The sequence below is a fragment of the Elephantulus edwardii genome, unplaced genomic scaffold, assembly GCF_000299155.1.
Source record: "Elephantulus edwardii isolate Elephantulus edwardi_28Jun2011 unplaced genomic scaffold, EleEdw1.0 scaffold00009, whole genome shotgun sequence".
NCBI lineage: Eukaryota > Metazoa > Chordata > Mammalia > Macroscelidea > Macroscelididae > Elephantulus > Elephantulus edwardii.
Window position 1 is genome coordinate 4,247,376 of NW_006399759.1, and position 20,733 is coordinate 4,268,108.

Sequence of the window (20,733 nt, forward strand, 5' to 3'; positions counted from 1 at the left end):
TCCAGTCGTTTTTGGATAATCTTCAGTAGAATCTTGTTTGCATGTGAAATCAATGGTATTGTTCTGTAGTTTCCACACTCAGTTGGGTCACGCTTCTTTAGAATGGGAACAAATATAGATCTCTTCCAGTTAGTTGGCCAAGTGGTTGTTCTCCAGATTTCTTGGCACAACTTGGTAAGCACATCCAGGGCAGCATCTGTTAGCTGAAATACTTCAATTGGTATACCATCTATTCCTGGGGCCTTATTTTTTGCCATTTCCTTCAAAGCAGCTTGAACTTCTTCCTTCATCACCATAGGCTCTTGCTCATATGCTATTTCATTAAGTTCTTCTGTATCTGCCAATTCCTTTTGATACAATGACTCAGTATATTCCTTCCATCTTCTTTTAATACTTCCTGGATCATTTAATATTCCTTTCTTCAGCAAAAGTAAAAATCTTCTTTGGATTTTTCTTCCAGTTAGGACAACAGGTACTAATAGAGCTCTTTTGTAAAAACAAAGAAGTATAAAGGGAAGTTTTTAAAAGCAGGATATACCTGTATTTAACATTTGCTTTTAAAGCACTTAACAAAAATGAATTATTCCAATCCCCAATGAAACACTCAAGAGTAAACTATAAGAAAAGTTTTGTTGTGAAAGGCATGCCAAAGTGTTAGCAAGAAGACCCAAGGCTCCTTCCCCGTCCACATGGATGGACCCGGAGCGATTCAGCTGCGCATCCTTTTCACGAGATCAGTGGTACTCAAATGCCGAAGAGCATCAGCATCACCATGGAATTTAACACCCATCCCTGACCTCTGAGTTCTGGGAATGTTCCTCAAGTGCTCCTCATATGTTTCCCAAGGTAAGGGCTGTGGGCTCTGTTAGAGGAAAAACAAAAACTCACCAAAGCAAATAGAAACTATGCCAGTTGCTTCCATGCTGAGTACAAATTATAGTGACCCAGTGTATGTTGGAGCAGAACTCTGCTCTTTGCTGTTTTCAGTGGCTATTTTTGCCAGGCTTTTCTTCTATGGTGCCTCTGAGTGGGATTCAGGGGCTACACTTCTTTGAGGAGGGTTATGTGCTGACTTCCATGCTACCTGCCTTGTTACACTACCTGGTTTTTGTGTTCTCAGAATACGTTTCTTTCTTGGATCCCAATGCTCTGGCTGCTTTAACACTCCATGTATTTCCTTCAATCTGCTATTGTTCTCAACTCTGAGGCACAGCCCAAGTCCTACCTTCTTCCCAGAAGTCTTCCTTGGCTGCTGCTACTCAGGGGTGCCTCCCTGGTGGACTACAATATGAGAGCACTTGTCTTTATTTAGGGAGATCCCTGGTGGTGTAGTCCATTATACACATGGTGGGTAGCTAACCAAAAGGCTGCTAGTTCAAATCCATCAGCTGCTCTGAAGGAGAAAGATGAGACAGTCTTTTCCCTTAAAAGGTTATAGCCTCAGAAACTCGATGGAGGGTTATCAGGAGTTGAGATCAACTTGAAGGCAGTGGGGTGTTTTGCTTTTTTGCTTGGTGGTATAGTGGGTTAAGTGTTGGGCTGTTAACTAAAAAGTCAGCAGTTCAAAGCCAGCATCCACTCAGCAGGAGGAAGATGTGGCAGTCTGCTCCTGTTAAGACTGACAGCTGTGGAATCCTGGTGGGGCATCTACTTTGTCCTCCAGGGCTGCTGTGAGCTGAAAACTGACTCCATGGTAGTGACCTTTGTCTTATGTGCACATACATGCCTGTGCTAGAGACACACAACACACATTTATTGACTGACAGGAATAGATAATGAAAGTTAAGAAAGTTAAGAAAAGGCCAACTGTTCCCGATATATTTGAAAAAGAGGGGGGGGGGGGAAAGAAAGCATGTTTTTATTTGATGTGGAAAGAAATCCAGAAAGAGAGAGCACCATAAATAACATTTTGTACTGTTTCAATGTCTGTCTTTAAAAGAATTTAGTCACAATAAATAAACTCATGGCCTGGAAGGAATGAAAATGAAATTTGGCTAAATGAGGGAAGATGTTGATTAAAAGAATCCTTAAATAATTTAAAATAAATTCAAATGCAATATCCTTGGCACTTAAAATCGGGCAAGGTCCTTAAAAAGTCATAAGCTTTTAATTTTAAAAATTCACTGACAGTGTGCCAGATGTTACAAATGAGAAAGAAATCGTCTCTGGTTAAAGCTGGGTTGACGTTGAAAATTATAGGCTGCTCATTTAAATTCCAATGTTGAAAAACTGGAACAAACTAGCCAGGTAGAGATTTGGAAATATCATGCTTACCTCAATGCAAAGGATAACTAACATGGCTTTATGAAGAAAAAAAAATTTTTCCTCAAACTAATCTAGCTTTTGAAAAAGGATCTAGTTATACTGGGCAACCAAGTTTGCAATTTAACAAACATTCCCCAAGCATCTGCTGTATCCAGGCCCAGGGCAGCTCAGCTGGCTAAAGGGCTCAGTGTTGGCATATGCTGAACCTTCAACCGTTCCTGGGAAGGTAGACGATGCTGGGGATTATAATAGAGACATTAACTGCTATGAGGCATGACATAGGAGGTATTACTCTAGTTAAGGCACACTGGTAATACAGTATGCTAAGCATAGGGCTGCGAATTGAAAATTGACAGTTCAAACAATTGTACCCTTGGAAACCCAGTGAAGGGTCATCATGAATCAGAATGCACTCAGAAGCAGTGGCTTAAAGGCTCTAGGAGGGTTATTTGATGAGGTAGTATTGAGGAGGGCCTTGAAGGATGACTGAGGACAGAGCTCTGGTAGCATGGTATATAATATATTAGTCTGCTGGCTACAAGTTAGCAGTTCAAATCCAATATCCACTCTGAGGGAGACAGCTGGGCAGTCTCCTCCTGTAAAGATTTACAGCCTTAGCAACTTGATGGTCACTAGGACCTGGCTCAATGGCAGTGGGTTTGAAAGATGACTCAGATTTTGACAGCAATTGCAGTAAAAGGGGTAGAACAGGAAAGACACAGAGAAAGGCATGAGGATTCTGAGAAGAAGGAATATAATAGTTGGAGCAGCCACACCAGGGGAACAGTGAGGGAATATGGGGTGATCAGAGTGGACAGAATCCAGGCTGAGAGGAAGAATGCTGGTGCAGAGGACTTTGAATAAAGTGCCAAAATCTGGAAAACTCAGAACACAAAGCAAAGTGGTGTGAATATTTTTCTATGAGCAATGTCACCCTGGAATGCTTCTAAGGTAATGTATCGCAGATCCATCCCAATGGGGCAGACATTTTTCTAGAATTAAAACAGCCCAGTACAGTAGAGTATACGGAATTGGAAGAACTCTTACCTTCACAGCTGAAAATAAAGCATGTCAGGCCTGGAGTGCAGTGTCTGGATATGGAAAGTTCTCCGAAAGGAAAGGAATGCAGGAATAGGGTGGCACAGTGGGAAGAACATGGAATTTGACAGATCTGGGCTTGATTGCTATTCTGCTTGTAACTAATGGGTGACCTCAGGCAACTTTCTGAAGTCTCCGAGCTGAGATTTTCTCATCTTTAAAATGGGATAATACCTACCCTGCAAGACTGTCGGGTGGTTTACACGACTTATAATGAATATATGTAGACAACTTGGCACATACCAGGTATTAATAAATGGTACTCATTATTACTCACTTTTCTCTTAGAAGCAATAAAAAACCCCCAAAAAACTAGATTCTATATAATTTCTTTATCCAACTTAATTCCTAGCTGAAAAAATATAGGTCATAGATCAAAGGCTGCCATGTGCTTTCCATGAAGCTTTCCTTTTAGTTTTGTCTTTCTTTTTTATTTGATGTAAATGCTTCACTTTTAATTCTATACTGTTTTTAGTTAAATACAACAAGCAAACACACACACACATACACAGAAAATGTGGGGCATCCAAGTGAGCTGTGATGGTGTAGTGGGTTAAGCACTGGGCTGGGAAGTGAAAAGTGGTTTGAACCCACCAGCTGTTTAGAGGGAGAGAGATGAAGTACTATCCTCCTGCTAAGATTTACAGCCCTTGCCCCAAATCACTGGCAATAAGAGAGATGCAAATCCAAACCATAATGAGATACCACCTCACTCCAGAAGCATTGGCAAAGTTTAACAAGACAGCAAGTAATACATGTTGGAGAGGATGTGGCAAGATAGGTACTCTTAGACATTGTTGGTGGAATTGTAAAATGGTACAACCACTCTGGAAGGAAATTTGGCTCTTCCTCAAAAAAGCTGAACATAGAATTTCTATATGATCCAGCTATTCCACTACTTGGAATATACTCCAAGAAAATGAGAACTGAGGCACAAATGGAGACTTGCACACCAATGTTCATAGCAGTGTTATTCACCATAGCAAGAACATGGAAACAGCCCAGATGTCCAGTCACAAATGAGTGGATTGAGAAATTATGGTACATTCACACAGTGGAATACTATGTTACACGCAGGAGCGATGATTTTGTAAATTATTATTATTGGAGGAACTGGAGAACATTACGCTGAGTGAAATAACTCAGTCCCACAAGGACAAATATTGTATAAAACCATTATTGTAGAATGAGTATGAAGATCCAAAGTGGGGGAGGAGGCTGGAAGCAGAGGGATGAGGATGTGCAGGGGAGGAGGGGATTAATCATGGGTTTCTACAATTTGATGGGTGGGGAGTGAGGGGAAATTAGAAGAATCTGATCTGAAAAAGAACGTATTTGAATTTTGTAAATAAGCTAAATTAAATTAAAATATTTTAAAAAAGAGAAAGATTTACAGCTTTGGAAATCTTACAGGCAGTTCTGTTCTGCCCTACAGGGTCTTAGTCAGAATCAACTTGAGAGTAGTGAATTTAGTTTCAGTGAATTCTGGAGAGTCTAGAGTAAATGAAGTTCTGCAGGCGACTCTGATGACAGACTAGAAAATATCTGAATAGAGATGAAGCCTGATGAAAATCTGACCAGTTTTCTTTTGTGTTTTGATAAGGTAATATAGCACCCTGCCCCCACTTCTTGTCGATGCTTTCTTGAAGGTTGTTATTGTTGTTGAGAAGACATTTTCTTTATTTTGGTAGACAATTTGTGAGTGGTTTTGCTCTTTGCAAGAAAGAGTGGGAACAAAAACATTCTTCATAGATTTAGGGATTGTCCAGTTGATCTATGTGAGTTACCCAGTTTTTGCTTTTTTGTTGCTGCTTCTTGGCCAGATTCTGGGTTGCTATTTCTTCTAAGAGAACGAGTAGGGGTGTGCTGGGGGGAATGGGAATGAATTGTTCTTCTTCAACAGCAATTCCATTTAGAAGTCTCATCTGAGATAAAAATGTGATTGCTGTCTAAAATCATGTGTCCATACGGTCATATTATTCTCCTATTTAGCTCAGTCAAATGGGAGAGAATAAACACTGTAAACACTGGATGAGCATGTTGACACAAGCCTCGGATGCAAATAGGCCACTTGGCTTGTTCCTCCAAAATGGAAGGAATGTTGGAGTCAAGGTGTTGGACGGGTGTTATCTCAAGAAAAAGCATCTTCACACCCATATATCATCCCTGATGGTGGAGCTTCCAGATAGCCGAGGGTTTATTTTTGGAAGCTCTTTTTCTTTTGACTGTTTGTGATAGAAATCTTTCTAAAATAGACTTCACATTTACTTCTTCTTTTTCCCTTTCCAAATGACTCAAAGTCAGACTTCTAAATATCAACTTGCATAGTGATACTAGTATGTATCATGATGGAGTTCCTGAGCGGTAGAAATGTTAAGCACTCATGCTGGCTGAAAGGCTGGTGTATGGGACCTACCCAGAGGTGCCTCAGGATAGTCTACTTCTGAATGGTCATAATCTATGGAACAGTTGTACTCTACGCACATGGGAGATACATGAGGAAGAATTTATTCAGCTGCAACTAACGATAATAACAGACTATTAGGACCTCCGAGCCTAAGAAGGTGTGTCAATCCCTAAGCTAAGGATTCTAGTGTCTCCTTTGGATTCCTCACCTCTTGATCCCAGTCTAGACGATTATCCCCTGAGAGGTCTTAAAATGTTTAGCACATCTGTGTGTCACAACAACCATCCCTGGGTCAAGTCTAAGGACTTGAGACCTAGCTATACTGACGCTTATTAGAAGCACAATAGGAGTTGGCTAGGGAAAGCTCTATGAGTAAAGCACACCGACTCTGTGACATCTCTTTAGTCCACACCCTTTCTATTGGCTGTGTTACATGACTAGTGTGCTTATAAGACATAGGTGAACACATAAACTTATCTTAAAGCATTTTTATAAATCTCATCCTAACACACAATGCACTCATTAAACTACAGGTCAGAAAGTGACTTGGGACATCATCTGTCTTTTTACAAGGAGCAGGGGAGGTGCAGAGTGACCATCTGAGTGAGCTTGCACAGAATCCCAGGGTCTTTGCCCCAGTTCAGTACACTCTAGCATGCCACTTACAACACTAACAAAATATTCAACTCAACTCATTACATGAGATGAACCTGCCTCATAGCTGAGCCTTCACTGGGCTTCTGAGGCTGCAAATCATGCAGAAGGAGACCACTCCTCTTTCTCCTGTAGAACCTGTGGTAATTCCAGCAGAGAAGCACGGCCTTTGGGTTAGCAATGTAACTCCCTGGACACTAGGTCGCTGGAGCTCCCAAACCCAACTCTCTGTTGCCCAGTTAGCTCATCTCGACCCTACAGGACAGGGTGGGACTGCCTTAAAGGGGTTTCAAGGCTATAATCTTCATGGAAAGAGGCTGCCACATCCTCCTCGTAGGTGTAGCCGGTGGGTTTGAACCCGTGCCTTTTTGGTTAGCAGTTGAGTGTTTAACAACTGAGACACTAGGGTTTTGAGGAGAACTGGGGGAGCAAAATAAACACTTTTCACAGATTGACTCAGAGCTTTTCATCAACCAGAATCTGAAAAAAAAAAAAAAACCCCGTTATGTATAGACAGCAGTTATAAATAAATAGAAAAACTAGAAATAGGAAGACAACACTTAAGAGCATCTACAATGTGCCAGGGGCTCTCAACCATGTTTCTCCCCCAGCCTGTGCTCCTGGGGGAAGCCAGAGAACTCGCTTAAATGAGCAAAGAAGAGCTGGGAACAGGATTAGACACTGGCTCCATCTGACTCCAGAACCACGCTCTTCCCACCACAAAGGTTACAAATAGGATTCACGGCTTGTTTCTGACCTTCCGGAAGGAGCTTCTACTCAGGGAGATTTGGGCTCTTCTGATATCTGAGACAGGGCTTGCTAGAGACAAGCAAGTTCTCTGGCTATCGATCAAGAACACTCTCGAAAGTCTGGGAGACTGACACACACAGTCATAACAGACGGTGAGAAGGAGTATGATGTGCTTGTTTTTCAATCCAAGTTAAGCTCAAGGGTACAATGATGTCAGACTTTTAAGAATTTTTTAAATTTATTTTTTACCTTTGATGTTTCAATTTCCTTCCTTTTGATTGGAAAAAGATTTTATGGCCACATCTAAGGGGTTTTAACGGCATTTGACACTGTTGCTCACTTCTGTTCTTCTCCCATGGTTTCCATAATGCAGCATTGATCTGCTACTTTTTCTTCCTTTGAAAATCTTTACTACCTCCGTTCCTCTAGCTGCTTAACACCCTCATGCACTCCCAAAGCTTATTGGAGAGACTTGTTAACCCTGAAATCTTGGCTCTCAGATGTGCTTTGTTAGAGAGCCTCACCTATCCGTTCCCTCTGATGACATCCTTCCCCGACTGCTCACTTGCACATCGGCCTCATCATGCTTGTCTGATGATTCCGATTCAGCCGCCAGTCTAATAATAGCAGAGGACTGGGGAATGACATGATACAGGCTTTCCGGTGTAATGCCTGCACATGTATTATCTCATTTACTCACCCTTGTGAGCTGCAAGGTGCACACATTATTCCATTTACAGACAGGAACACTGTCACTCAGGCACGGGAAGTGGCTGGTTTGGAATTACAGATATGTGACTGAGCTGGACCTTGAGTCAGGTCTTCAGACTCTAAGTCTAGTTGCTCTGATGCGATCAAGGGGAGAGAACTATTCCATTTGTGTGACATAAAAACTGCAGCCTGCTCTCTCTTCCCCCCACCTCAGATCAGGCCCAAACCTTTGAGTCACCTTTGACTCTTCATTCTGCTTCTTCCATCTCAGGAAGGACCCCCTGCTGCAGGCACAGCCTGGAGAGAATTCCCTCAAGGCACAGTCCTCCTGGAAGGCGGGGCTGGGGCTGGGCTAACACATTTACTAGTGCCCCTATCAACAAAAGTGAGCAGACACCAATGTTAATATCAATCTACTTGATAGAGCTGAATAGCCTTTTTTTTAAACCTAAGGACAATTATGTTAGGGCTTCCATATCTGCTGTCTTCAGCCAGCTCCAAATACTTATCAAGCTACACCTGAAGTGAGGCAATCTTCTTCTGCCTCCAGGAATTTCTTTTCTGTCTGTTCTACACACGCATACTTAATAATCAGTGTAGTTTTACCCCTTGTCACCAACGGCCCCAGGATAAAAGTGGACTCCTGAATGTCATTGAGGGCCGCCTGCCTGGTGTAGTACAGCCCACCAGGCTCAGGTTAAAAGACTGAGGCTTGAATACAGAAGTTGAGGTTCATGTACACTGAGTATTTAAGGTCAGCTGAAAAGAATCAGGAACAAAAAAGCGAGGGAAGTCCCAGAGAACCACGTTGTTGTTATGTGCCATCGAGTCACCTGCGACTCATAGCGACCCTATGTACAACTCTGCCCTATCCTGTGCCAATCTCACCATCTCTGACACACCTACCCCCACTTACCCCAGTCACTGAATCAACCCATCTCATTGAGGGTCTTCCTCTCCTGCGCTGTCCCTCCACCCTTCCAAGCATGGCGTCCCTCTCCAAGGACCGGTCCTTCCTAAACCTATTTAATGAAGAACCTTAAACCTGGTCACACCTCTGCCGAGCCTGATGTGGGCTCAAGAGTTAACCCCTTCTCATTCAACCTGCTGGCTGTCCTCCAGGGCAGCTTTCTCATAGGCCCCACCCTGCTCACGACCCCTTACCAACACTCCCTGTGATGCTAAATTCTTTGTTTCTATAGGTCAGAATGGTTCATGTTTATTCATTGGGTTTGTGGAGAAACAGGTTTGATTCTTTAAATGCTCAACCTGCTAAGTCATGCCCTCAACTTTGGTTTCTAGGAAAATTAAATGGAAATCCACCAAGAAGTTTCTGAGCGGACCCCAGCATGGATCCAGAGGAGATGTGAGGAAACCCAGGGGTCTAGAGGAACACGTTACCAAGGGGTGCCAGGTGTTTATATGCACACACACATGCATAAGTGTATGTGTTTCTGTTATTGTTGTCAGATGCCATCGAGTCCTGTACAATTCATAGCGACCCTATGAACATAAAATCTGAACCCTGTCCTATCTTGTGCCATCCTCACCATCTCCGACACACGCAAGTCCACTGCTGCACTCACTGTGTCTGCCCATCTCATTGAGGGTCTTCTTCTCTGCTGCTGACCTTTCCAACCATGATATCCCTTTCTGAGGAACAGCCTCTCCTAGCAACATGTCCAAAATATACGAGATGAAGTTTCACCGCCTTGCTTCTAAGGAGCACGATGGCTGCACTTTCCCCAAGTCCTATCTGAGTTTCTGTTTTGTTTTGGGGGTTTTATTTGGCCGTCCATGAGATGTTCAGTGCTCTCCTCCAACACCACAGCTCAGAGACACCAATCCTTCTTCTGCCCTCCTTACTCACTGTCCAGCTCTCAGATACACAGCAAGTGATCAAAAAGGTCATGGCTTGAATCTGGTGCACCTTAATCCTCACACTGACATCACTGCTCCTCAGTAATTTCAAGAGATCCATGACAGCAGACGTGTCCAATGCAATACATCTCCTGATCTCCTGACTGCTGGTAGCAAGCGTGCTAATTGCAGATACAAGAAGGATGCAAGAGTTGAGAATTGCAACCTTTCCTCCATCTAGCATGATGCTATTTATTGTCTATTAGTCCAGTGAGGATTTTTGTCTTCTCTTTTTTCTTTTTCTTTTTACTACTTTTTGTGTGTGTACCGTCAAATCAGATCTGACTGGTACAGGAGACTGTCCCTCCTTCTCCAGCAGAGCATCTGGTGGATTCAAGCCGCACGCCTCTGGGATTGCAATGCAGCTTCTTGCCACTAGGCCATCAGAGCTCCCTGGATTTTTGTCTTCTTAAAGTTGAGATGCAATTCATATTGAAGATGCCTTCAATATGGATTAAGAATATGTAAAGGCATATTAATGTCCAAATATCCATGTCTACATGAATTTTATAAGACACAGGGCAGTTTAATGCTTAAACATAGAGAAGACAGCTACTTGTCTGAAACCCAAGGAAGATGACCATGAGAATTCTTGGTCACAGAATTTGTAAGAAGTGAATGACATTTAAAACTGTTTACAAAGCAGCTATGATTAGGAGTAGGAAGAGATGCATGATTACAAGACAAATTACAAGACAAATAAGGGGAAAATGTGAATTTGTATGTTTATTTTAAAAAGTTCTGTGTTGCTAACCTCTGTGTTAGGGTTAACCCATCAAGTCAATCCAAAAAGAAACCAAGTGAAACCAAAAGAGCCAAACCTAGACAGGAGATTTCAGTTTGAAGCAAAGAACAAACTCTACCTGAAATGTTCATCATCAGTGTGTGCTGCTGTTGCTGTTGAAACCCTTAAGTCAGTCCAATTCACAGAACTGAAGGAAACACAGTCTGGTTTTCACAACAGTAGGTTTGTCTGAGCCCTTCACTGTAGCCACTGGGTCAATGCATCTCCCTGAGAGTCCTCCTCTTTTTAAATGACCTTCTACTGTATCCTGCATGCAGTCCTTCTGCAGAAGCTGGTCCCTCCAGATAAGACGTCTCTCCCTCCTCACTCCTCAGGAGCATGCTGGCTGCACCTCTTCTAAGGCATTTACTCACTCTCTGCCAGTCCATGGACAGTCAGTATTCCTCATCAGCAACATAATTCAAAGGCATCAATTCTTGTTCACTGTCTAGTTTTCACATGCACTTGCAGTGAACGAAAATGCCAATGTGATGTGTACCACTAGCTACCTCTGCTTATACTGTAAGCATCTTCTGTTTTCTTCTGCCATTTATTTCCTAGTCTTGAGTGAAATCTGGCTTTCTTCCTGGCCAGTCCTTTTTGTGGAAGCCTCTGACTTTCCCAGATCTGTCTACACACCCAGTCTTCCCTTCCTGCAAAGAATTCCCTTAGAAGTTCATAACATTTCTGTATGGTCATCCACCCAGTCTCCTAGTTACACACTAACATCTCTGTTCCGATTTCTGTAATCTTCTGGTGAAATGTTAGCATTTACAAGGGCAAGCTGCTGTTTGCCCTTGTAAATCAACAACTACTTTGTTGTAGCAATCAATTCACATGGTCACTCCTAGATCTTGGTATTTTTCTGTGCTCCAGCTGTAAAATAATGACTTCTAAAATCCTACACACTGACAATTAAGAAAAAAAAAGTATTGATTCAATAGTTGTCCCCACAATGCTTACTTTATTCTAGTCAGTAAGTTCTTGTGGTCAAGTGGTAAGGAGTTGTGATGCCAACCCAGAGGCATACGGTTCAAGTCACTAGTTGCTCTGTAGAAGAAAGACGGGTAATCTCTTCCTATGTAGTTTACAGCCTCTGAAAACCCATGAGGATCAGCTATTAGTTGGGTCTGACATGTCTATTTGTGTTTCTTTTTGTGTTTCATTGACTATAAAAAGGTATTTGACTGTGGGGATCACAACAAAGTCTAGCTAACCTTGAGGAAAATGGGAATTCCAGAACACTTGATAGTGCTTAAATGAAACCTATATTTGGACCAGAAAGTAGTCTTCAGAACAGAGCAGGGAAACATTGCATGGTTCAAAATCAGAAAAGGAATGCATCAGGGATGCATCCTGTCTCCATACCTTTTCCATCTACATGCAGAACAGATCATTCAGGAAGTAGGGCTTTTATGAGGAGCAATGTGGCATCAGGATTGGAGAAAGACTCATCAACAACCTACACTATGCAGATGACACAACCTTGCTTGCTAAAACTGAAGAGGACCTGAAGTGCTTGCAGCAGAAGATCAAGGACAGTAGTCTTCAATATGGATTGAAGCTCAATATAAAAAAGACAAAGATTCTCACCACTGGGCTAGCTGGTAGCACCATGATAGACGGAGAAGAGATTGAAGTTGTTAACAACTACAGCTTGCTTGTCTCCACAATCAATACTCTTAACACTAGCAGCCAGGAAATCAAAAGACGAATTGCCTTGAGAAAATTGTCATGGACATCTCCAGAGTGCTGAAAAGCAATGAAGTCAGTCTAGAGATTAAGGTGTGCCTAATCCAGGCTATGGTCTTTGAAATTACTTGCTATTCATCAGAGAGCTGGACAATGGCTAAGGATGACAGAAGAAGAATAGATGCCTTCAAATTGTAGTGCTGAAGAAGAGTCTTGAAAATTCCACAGATCGCCAAGAAAAATAAGTCTATTTTGGACAGTGTGAAGCCAAGTTTCTCCTTGGAGGCTAGGATGTTGAAGCTGTCTCAAATATTTTGGGCACGTGGCCAGGAGAGACCAATACTTGGAGAAGGACATCATGCTCAGAAGGGTGAGGGACGGTTCAGGAGAGGAAGACCCTGGATGAGAGGGATTGATACAGTAACTGGGGCAATGGGGGTTGCTGTGTCGGAATTAGTGAGACTGGCTCCAGACAGGGCAGGGTTCAGAGCTGCTGTACATAGGGTTGCTATGGGTCGCAGGTGATGTCGACAGCACTTAACAACAACAGTCATAGGTCTGAAAGGTTTCCTGGTGGTGCTGCACTTTTAAAAATACCTGGATGCTAACCTTAAAGCTAACAACAGTTCAAACCTACTAGCTACTCTGCAGAAAATGATGCGTCTGTTTCCATAAAGATTTACAGCTTTGGAAATCCTACTGGAAAGTTCTATTCTCTCTTATAGGGCCACTATGAGTTGACTTGACAGCCGTGGGCTTGGTTTTGGTTCGATTCAGTGGTGATAGTACGTAAGTGAAAACAACCCTCGGTTTGCTGTCGTAGGAGCTCTGATGGCTCTGTGGGTATTTTAAAACTCTTCTTTAAAACTCCTAATTGCTAGCACGTACAAGCCTGAACTATGAGTATTAGGAACATTAGCATACAAGTGGATACACAGGCAAATAGGCAAGAACAGAGATGGTAGGTGAAAGGGCCATATCCATGACAATACGTAGATTTACAACATTTCTACATGCATATGTGTGTATGCTGGAAACATGTCCATGTGTATAGTAGAGCCAACAGGCAGGGAAGTTTAAACATCTTAATCATAATCAAACACCCTGAAGAAAAACAAAACAAAACAACCTAATTGCATCCCTGACTACCTCCCAGTAGATAATCTTGTTTCCAACTTGTCAGGGAAAATGCATGTCAATGGTAATTGGCTCCATTTACAGGATCTTCCTCCCTTGCAACAACTTTTCCTTACGCACATCTGCTCACAACAGTCCTTTCTGTTCAGGGAGTCAGAATTCTCTCTAGTTTCAGGTTTATCCTCTGACCCCAGGTTCCACTCCCTTAAACTCATGACTAGAATTTCCCTCTTTGAATTCTATATTCCCTCTCCCCCTTACATTTCAGCTTCTCCATGGGCCTCTTTTCCTTTTGCTGAAGAATTGCTCATCTCCAAAAGTTCCCTGTCTTGTCATAAATAGGAAAAAAATGAAATGCATGGCTAATGGCCTCCACGAACGTCTGTCCTCTTTGCCATGAAACCTGAAGAACTAGATGGCGCTGGCTATCATTACTACATTGATCAAAGATTCCACTGAAAATTCCTGAACAAATATGGAACAGAATTCCAAATTTTCAAGGAATCAAGACATTGAGGCTGGAACCGGAAACTATAGTCCTCCTGAGATCACCTTCTAACCTTAAACCAAAAATATCCCCCCCCCCAAATCTTCTTTACTCTGAACAACACTTTAGTTTCATTTTAAAGAATGTCTCTCTTGAACACTGTGCACTTTAAAGAGGTAAGTTCTATTTAGGGTCAAAGGGATGATACCAATGTGAAAGGCTACATAGGAGGCTTAGGGAGCAATGAGTTTATAGCAAAGGAGGGGATGGGGGCCGTGAGAGGGTGAGAATGGTTATAACCTTGAAGAAAGTAATCAATGTCACTGAGTGTATATTTTCAACAACAAATTCTTTCTCAAAAAGGAGCCCTCCATTAGACCCAGTTCATTCACCAGTTAATTCACCTGGTTCAGTCACTGCTAGTTCATTCACTCTTCCATGAGTTTTCCAAACTCTTACAAGTGTTGTCTCAAGCTCTTCACTGTCAATTAATAATTCACAGTCCATTAACACGTGGCCTTCACCTGTTCTAATGTTTAGGTATTTGTCTGCTTATTTTTTACTGCCTTCATGGTGAGCATCAGGACCATCAATTACCAGGGCACTTGCCACTCCTGCCTACCTGCGTCCTGTCATCTCTTGCCCTCTTGGCACCACTCTCCCCTGGCTCTCACGATACCCTTTTGCTATTATTCTCCATCCAAGAATCTTCTCCTGCCTGTCGTGAAATGCTGACCTTCCCTCAAGTTATTTCAGTCCTCTCCTACTGCACGTTCATTCTGTGGGCGTCCCACTAGCTAAGGGGTGATTCTATCACTGCTATGGGTTCGTTCAAGTTCAACGATGCATCATCAGTCAGGATTGTCCTTCCAAGCTTCAGTCTCATATTTGTTTCTACTTATGCAGACAAGTAGACAAACTTGTCTTTATATGCTAAGTCTACTTGCTTATCATATAAACACCTCAGGCTCAATACTTTCTAACTCATTATTATCTTCCGCCAATGCAAAATCTGGCCTTTTCCTTAAATTTCCACTCTACTAAACTACCCCACGGAACTCTGGTGGTGTGTGGTCTGTGGCGTGCTCCACGGCTAACCAAAAGGCTGTATGTCTCCAGTGGTTCCATGGGAGAAAGACAGGCGGGCTCCTTCCATTAAGATTCATCCCCTTGGACGTTGGATGGTGGAAATCTCCAAGTTGGGATACTTCAATGACAGTGAGTTGAGCTGACACTACCCCAGGTGGGATTTACACAGTTCTTGGAAATGTCTTTCTTGTCCTGACTCAGATTGTTTACTAAGTCTGGCTGATTCCATCTCTTAGGTATTCCTAGCATATGTCTACTCTTCTCTCTCCTTATTCTTATTCTGTTAGTACCTCACATTCTCTTGCCTGTTTGTTTCCCCAAGTGGTTTTCCTATTCCTAGCTTCTTCCTACTTGAATTCATCCTCTTTCTGCCATCAGACTGATAGTAAAATTGAGATAATGTCATGCCTATTTAAAATCCTTCTAAGGCTTCCATCATGGGCAGGATATATTTGGAATTCCTTACATACACAGCTCCTCATAACAAGGCACACTTCATTCCTGCTTCATTTCCCGGAACTCCCTTAACTCGTGGACCTTTAAAACGCAGTCCTCTGACTTCTTCCAAGTCTCAGAAGACACTAACTATATCAGCTCAAGAGCACCTTGTTCTTGCCTATGATATCTTTTTACTTTTTCCGTCTTGCAAATTTCTATTCACAATTAATTCGTTATAAAGTAATTAAATAAGTTACTTTAAAAATAAAATCTACCTTCTTCTAGGACATTTTTCCACAGCTCCTCACTTCTCAGAGGTGGTGGCTGTCTCCGGGTTGCTATTTCATGACTTTTTAAATACACTTGTCTGAAAGCATTTCCCACATGGAATTGTAAGCTAGTGTTTACACGCCTGTTTCCCCACCTGACTGACTCCTTGTGTGAACCCCTCCCATTTCTGTGACTACAGATCCCAACACAGGGCCTTGAAAATACTCAGTGTTTGCTGAGTTGATCTGAATGCATGAAAGGTTTGCTTTCCTCTTTCGGCAACACTAAGCTTTGACAAAATAAGGGGTTCAAAGTGACTGTGTGCAATTAAAGTGTTGGATTTTATGCTTAAAAAATGGTTAAAGTAATATCAAGTAGGGATGGACCTGAAGGGTGTAATCAATGTCACTGAATTGCACTGCAGAACTGTTGAATCAGTATGTGTTCTGCTCTGTGTATTTTTAATAACAAGAGAAAATAGAGACCTGCACTTGCCAAAATAAATTTTTTAAGTATGAAAGTAAGGTAACTGAAAAATGGCTAAAATGGCAAATTTTACAATATATTTTATCACAGCAAAAGCATTAGATATAATGAGTACTGGCCAATGGTAAGAGGTGGGGCAAGGTACCCTGGCGTTCCATTATCTGTCTTTAGCAAAAATGAGGAATTCTTGTGGTTATGAAGAGTTGACTGATACACGGCAAACTGCAAACGAACAGATTCTGTACAGTCATGTGCTGAGAATTAGCTCCCAACAGGCCTCACGTCTGATACGCAGTGCTGCTCAAAGGTGCTCTTCAGTGAGACCGGGCTGCCAGGTCTCTGGCCCCCATAGGTGTCTAAGCTGGAGAATAAAAGCAGGAGCTCTGCAGTGAACAGCAGGTTGATTTGACAAAGTCTGTTTACGACAGGGATAATGCTTATCCATGTATATATACACAATAGAGTATGTGCGTGCATATGGCTTTAAAAAACAAACACATAAGAAAATGCTTTTGGAAAACAGCAATTCCTGACACGGGTGGAGAGTGGAGGGGGGAAAGCCCTTGAAAGTTATTTCTGCCAGCTTATGAAAACTAGAAGCTTAGTATTTTATGCTAAAGACTTAACATTCGCACTTACTCACAAACACAGTTACTCTTTAAAGGAAATGGGCCTTATTGCCAGACATCGTCAAACTTTCTGCATGAGGCGGAGCGTGCACTTGGGTCAAGGAGCCAAACATGAGGAAGGTGGCCTTGCGATGTGTAGCGGCAACTCAACAGGCACGCACTGTGTGTGGATCACAAAGAGAGTCTTTCAAAGGCCCAGAGATGAAGATAAATTACTCGTGGCTAAAAACATCCCATGGCTGCGTGGTTCCAAGGCATATTTTGCTTTGGTATGTAATTTCCTCACTACTTAACTACAAAAGTGTATCAGAATTCTAGTGCTTTTTTCTAAATAGGAGCTGAGTCACAGGTACCTCAATGCTGTGTTTGCAGACTCAAGTGGATGACTCATGTCTGTAAAATTCTGAGAGAAAGTACCAACCGACCCCTTGCTTAGTCATTCTTTGCATGGATGCTGGGTTCATGAGCTCTGTAAACTATAATGAGTGCTCTAGCCTTTTACCATCTCTTTATTCTCTTCTAAACAGTACAAATTACATCTCTAAAAATAACCTCATCTACGCAAGTGAGTCACTTCGAACTAACAAGCTTCCACAAGTTACCCAGCTAAGTCGTAATATTTACTTCTGAAGGTACAAATCTTGCTGTCATATTAGCTTCCAGTACTCTCCTCTCCCTTTCCTTTTTGAGATCAGAATTTGGTAGACCTGGGAAGGGAGGAAGGTTTCATCAAATATTTTAAAGAAAATATGGTTTATTCTTTCTAACCTTTGATGCAGGTAGGGTGCTGACGGGGAAGAGTGGGGAGGAATAATTATTCTGACAGGTTTCAATAACTTGTGAAAACCTGGATTTTAATATTTCAGGCTAAAGATTAATCAGTGACTCTGCATTTTTCTTCCATTGAGGGTGCTCATTGGTTGTTGAAGGAGGAATAGCAATGATTTTATTTACTTTATAATCCCAAACTGTGAATTCATGACATTTTTTACAAAGGACATGGCCATGGCAATAAATGCATATGTATTAAATACTAATCTTTCTTCTCCCAGTAGCTGATCCCTCACCACACCCTGAATTCTCTAGACACAGAACTAGGCTTTTGGTACTCCACCCATTTACAGTATGGCTCTCCAACCTTCAGGCCTACCCGCTGGTTTTTAGCTTACTTTTTGGGCTTGGCATTGCCTGCTTTCACAGGCCCCACCCTCAGTCTGTCCCAGTTGGGCAACAAGTTCAACGGATTCAATCAGAGGCCAGAGTAGGTTACTATCACGGAACTTATACCTTTATAAATGAAACAGAAATATTAAAGTATCAAAACACTGTTAATTCACTTCTTAACTACAATGGTGATTGATTTCATAAAACAGAATGCATGAAAATGATTGTGTGGAACACAATGTAGATGGTGAATAGCATGAAACACAATGTATATAAACTTTGTAAGCAAATCAATTAAAAAAATAAATAATATAAAATCCAATATATAGGAATGACTGCATAAAACATATGCTGTGTAACCTTAATGCTGTATTATCTCATTATTGGCTTTAGCCAGAGAAAATGAGGAGCGGTTTCCATCAGTTTGATCCGGAATTACTGACACCTAGCTCTCGTGGCTTACTGGTAAGGAATTGCGCTGCCAACATAGATTTACATGGTTCAAATCCACTGGCTGCTTCCTGGGGAAAAAGATGGGCAATACACTCCCATGTGATTTACTGGATGGTCAGCTATGGGTCAGTTCTGACTCAGTGGTAAATAACAACAATAGCACAGGTCTGTTGCTGTCCATTTGCCTGTGGGGAATAGTAATACCCTGACGGCAGTAAGTGTGATGGAGACATACCATTCCAGGAGGGCTGCAGAGAACCAAACTTAACTTTATCGGGGGTTGCAGTGCACTTTATACAGGTGAGTAAACAGGAAGACAGGATGGGGTGGGTTTGTAGATGTGGAGTATGCAGACTGGACAGAAGAACCTCAGCCCAGTGCAGACCACTCCCAGCTCAACAGAGGCGCCAGTCATTTTTTGGGGTGTGAGGTTTCTTCAGCCAGCATGGCCAAACACAGGAGAGTTCTGTCTATCCTCCGTATTAGGGGCTGATGGGTCAGATAGGCTTGCATTTATTTGGAGCTAGGTGATCTGCCCCGGCCAGAGGCCTCCTTCTTTTTCCTAACACTGCCCAACATCTTCTCCTTTTTCCCCCCTTAATAAATAAGTTTGGAAAAGGACATTTTTTTAATTAAAGGAATTTTAGCGCTGTTTGGGATGAGGACAATGAATGTAGGTAAGGGCAGAAAGATTATTTAGTGAGGTGACTTGAGCATTTTATGTCACAAGGAAGTCTGCACTTGTTCATGCAGTGACAACTAGGGAGATAATAGAATTAGAACCACTATTAACTATTTTTGGAGTAGATACAGGTGCTGAAAATGCCTATCAATTATATTTGCTGGGACTAAAGAGAACTCAAGCAGATTCGCTTTTACACTGAGTTTAATGAATCTAAGATCATTTAAATATGCAATCACAGGAATTTTGGCATGGAGGCAAGTTTGGAATATTAGCTCGGGTGAAACTTACTATTAAACTTTTTGCAGTTAGTATAAACACATTTCTTTTTTTTAAAGTGATATTTTGAATAATAAACAACTAAGCCTCATTCAACAACTGCAGACAATGTCGCCCTTCTTCTAAGCAAATAGGGGTTCTAACAGCTTCAGTGATACAGTCATTTACACTTCTTTTTGTATGTGTGACATGGTAGGTAGACACAGGTCTAGAAAGTTAACTATTTCAGTTGTTCCTTTACGAGATCAGATCACTTGACTTCATCCGATGGCTGTGTGAACAATCTCTCAGTGGACACATGCTTTAGGAAAGATGAAATCACTAGTCCTTCTGAAAAGCCCCCAGGAAATGGGCTGTAAAGTCTACTGCCTGGCTCCGACTGGGGCAGAAGCTGAGTCACCGAAATGTCTCATAACTCCGTGGCTTTCTCTCCACTTGACTTCAAGTGGGGGAGCTATAGTCCAAATACAGCTGTTGTCACCTAAGTTCTGCTCTTGAGGCTGGTAAGTAGTCCTCTGCAGGGGTCGCCTACCAGCTGCTTCTATTAGGTCTCCCCTACTTCAGCCCAGCCCCAAGCCTCCGCACTTTCACGCTTCCCTGGCTGGCTGTGCCACACACACTCTAGGTCACCTTGAGCCTGTGACAACGAAAAGAGGAAAGTGCTTTATAAACTGCGAGTGCGATCTGACTGCCCAGCTCTTCCATTTTAGTGAGGGGCTGCTTGATTTGGTTGAGGTCCTAACACAGTGCTAGGCACTGTGGGTAATAATACAACTGAAGGAAAGGATTCCGACACAGTCTTGGACATTCTCGAGTAAAGAAACCAGAATGATGAGTCAAATGTGCATGACAATGGAATAATGATATTATTCGGATGTGTGCTATGGGGTAAGAGGTGGTCAGGTTGAAGAGAAAACAAGAAGCAAGTCTGCCTCTTAAAAAAGGGTGCATGAGAGATGGAGGTGAAGGACAGTAAACAGGGACAAGCGGGGGGCCAGGGCTGAACGAGACAGAGAGCCTGATGGGAATGGATGAAGAAACACCTTAGTGTGTATGACATATCATGATTTCTTTCCTACTATTTGATTTTTTGGGTTTTAAATTCATTGAACACGTTGCTATGCACTTTCGTGCTTAGAAACACATTTTTCTTCTTTTCTGAGTCTGCTTTTTGCTCTAGCAGATCAGTGGTGACAATTTTGTCTTCAATTTCACTGATTCTGTGTTCCATCTCATCAACTAAGAATAATGTGGGACAACATCAAGAAAAATAACATGCGCATCATTGGAATCCCAGAAAAGGAAGAAGCAAGTAAAAGCACTGAAAAAGTTGTGGAA

At 42.1% G+C, this 20,733-nt stretch overlaps 1 protein-coding gene across 2 annotated transcripts in view; it reads right to left on the reverse strand.

Annotated features, from left to right (window-relative positions):
- The window catches only part of BRE (brain and reproductive organ-expressed (TNFRSF1A modulator)), a 724,026-nt gene that overhangs the window by 60,072 nt on the left and 643,221 nt on the right, over positions 1-20,733 (reverse strand). The gene's annotated exons all lie outside the window — the stretch shown is intronic.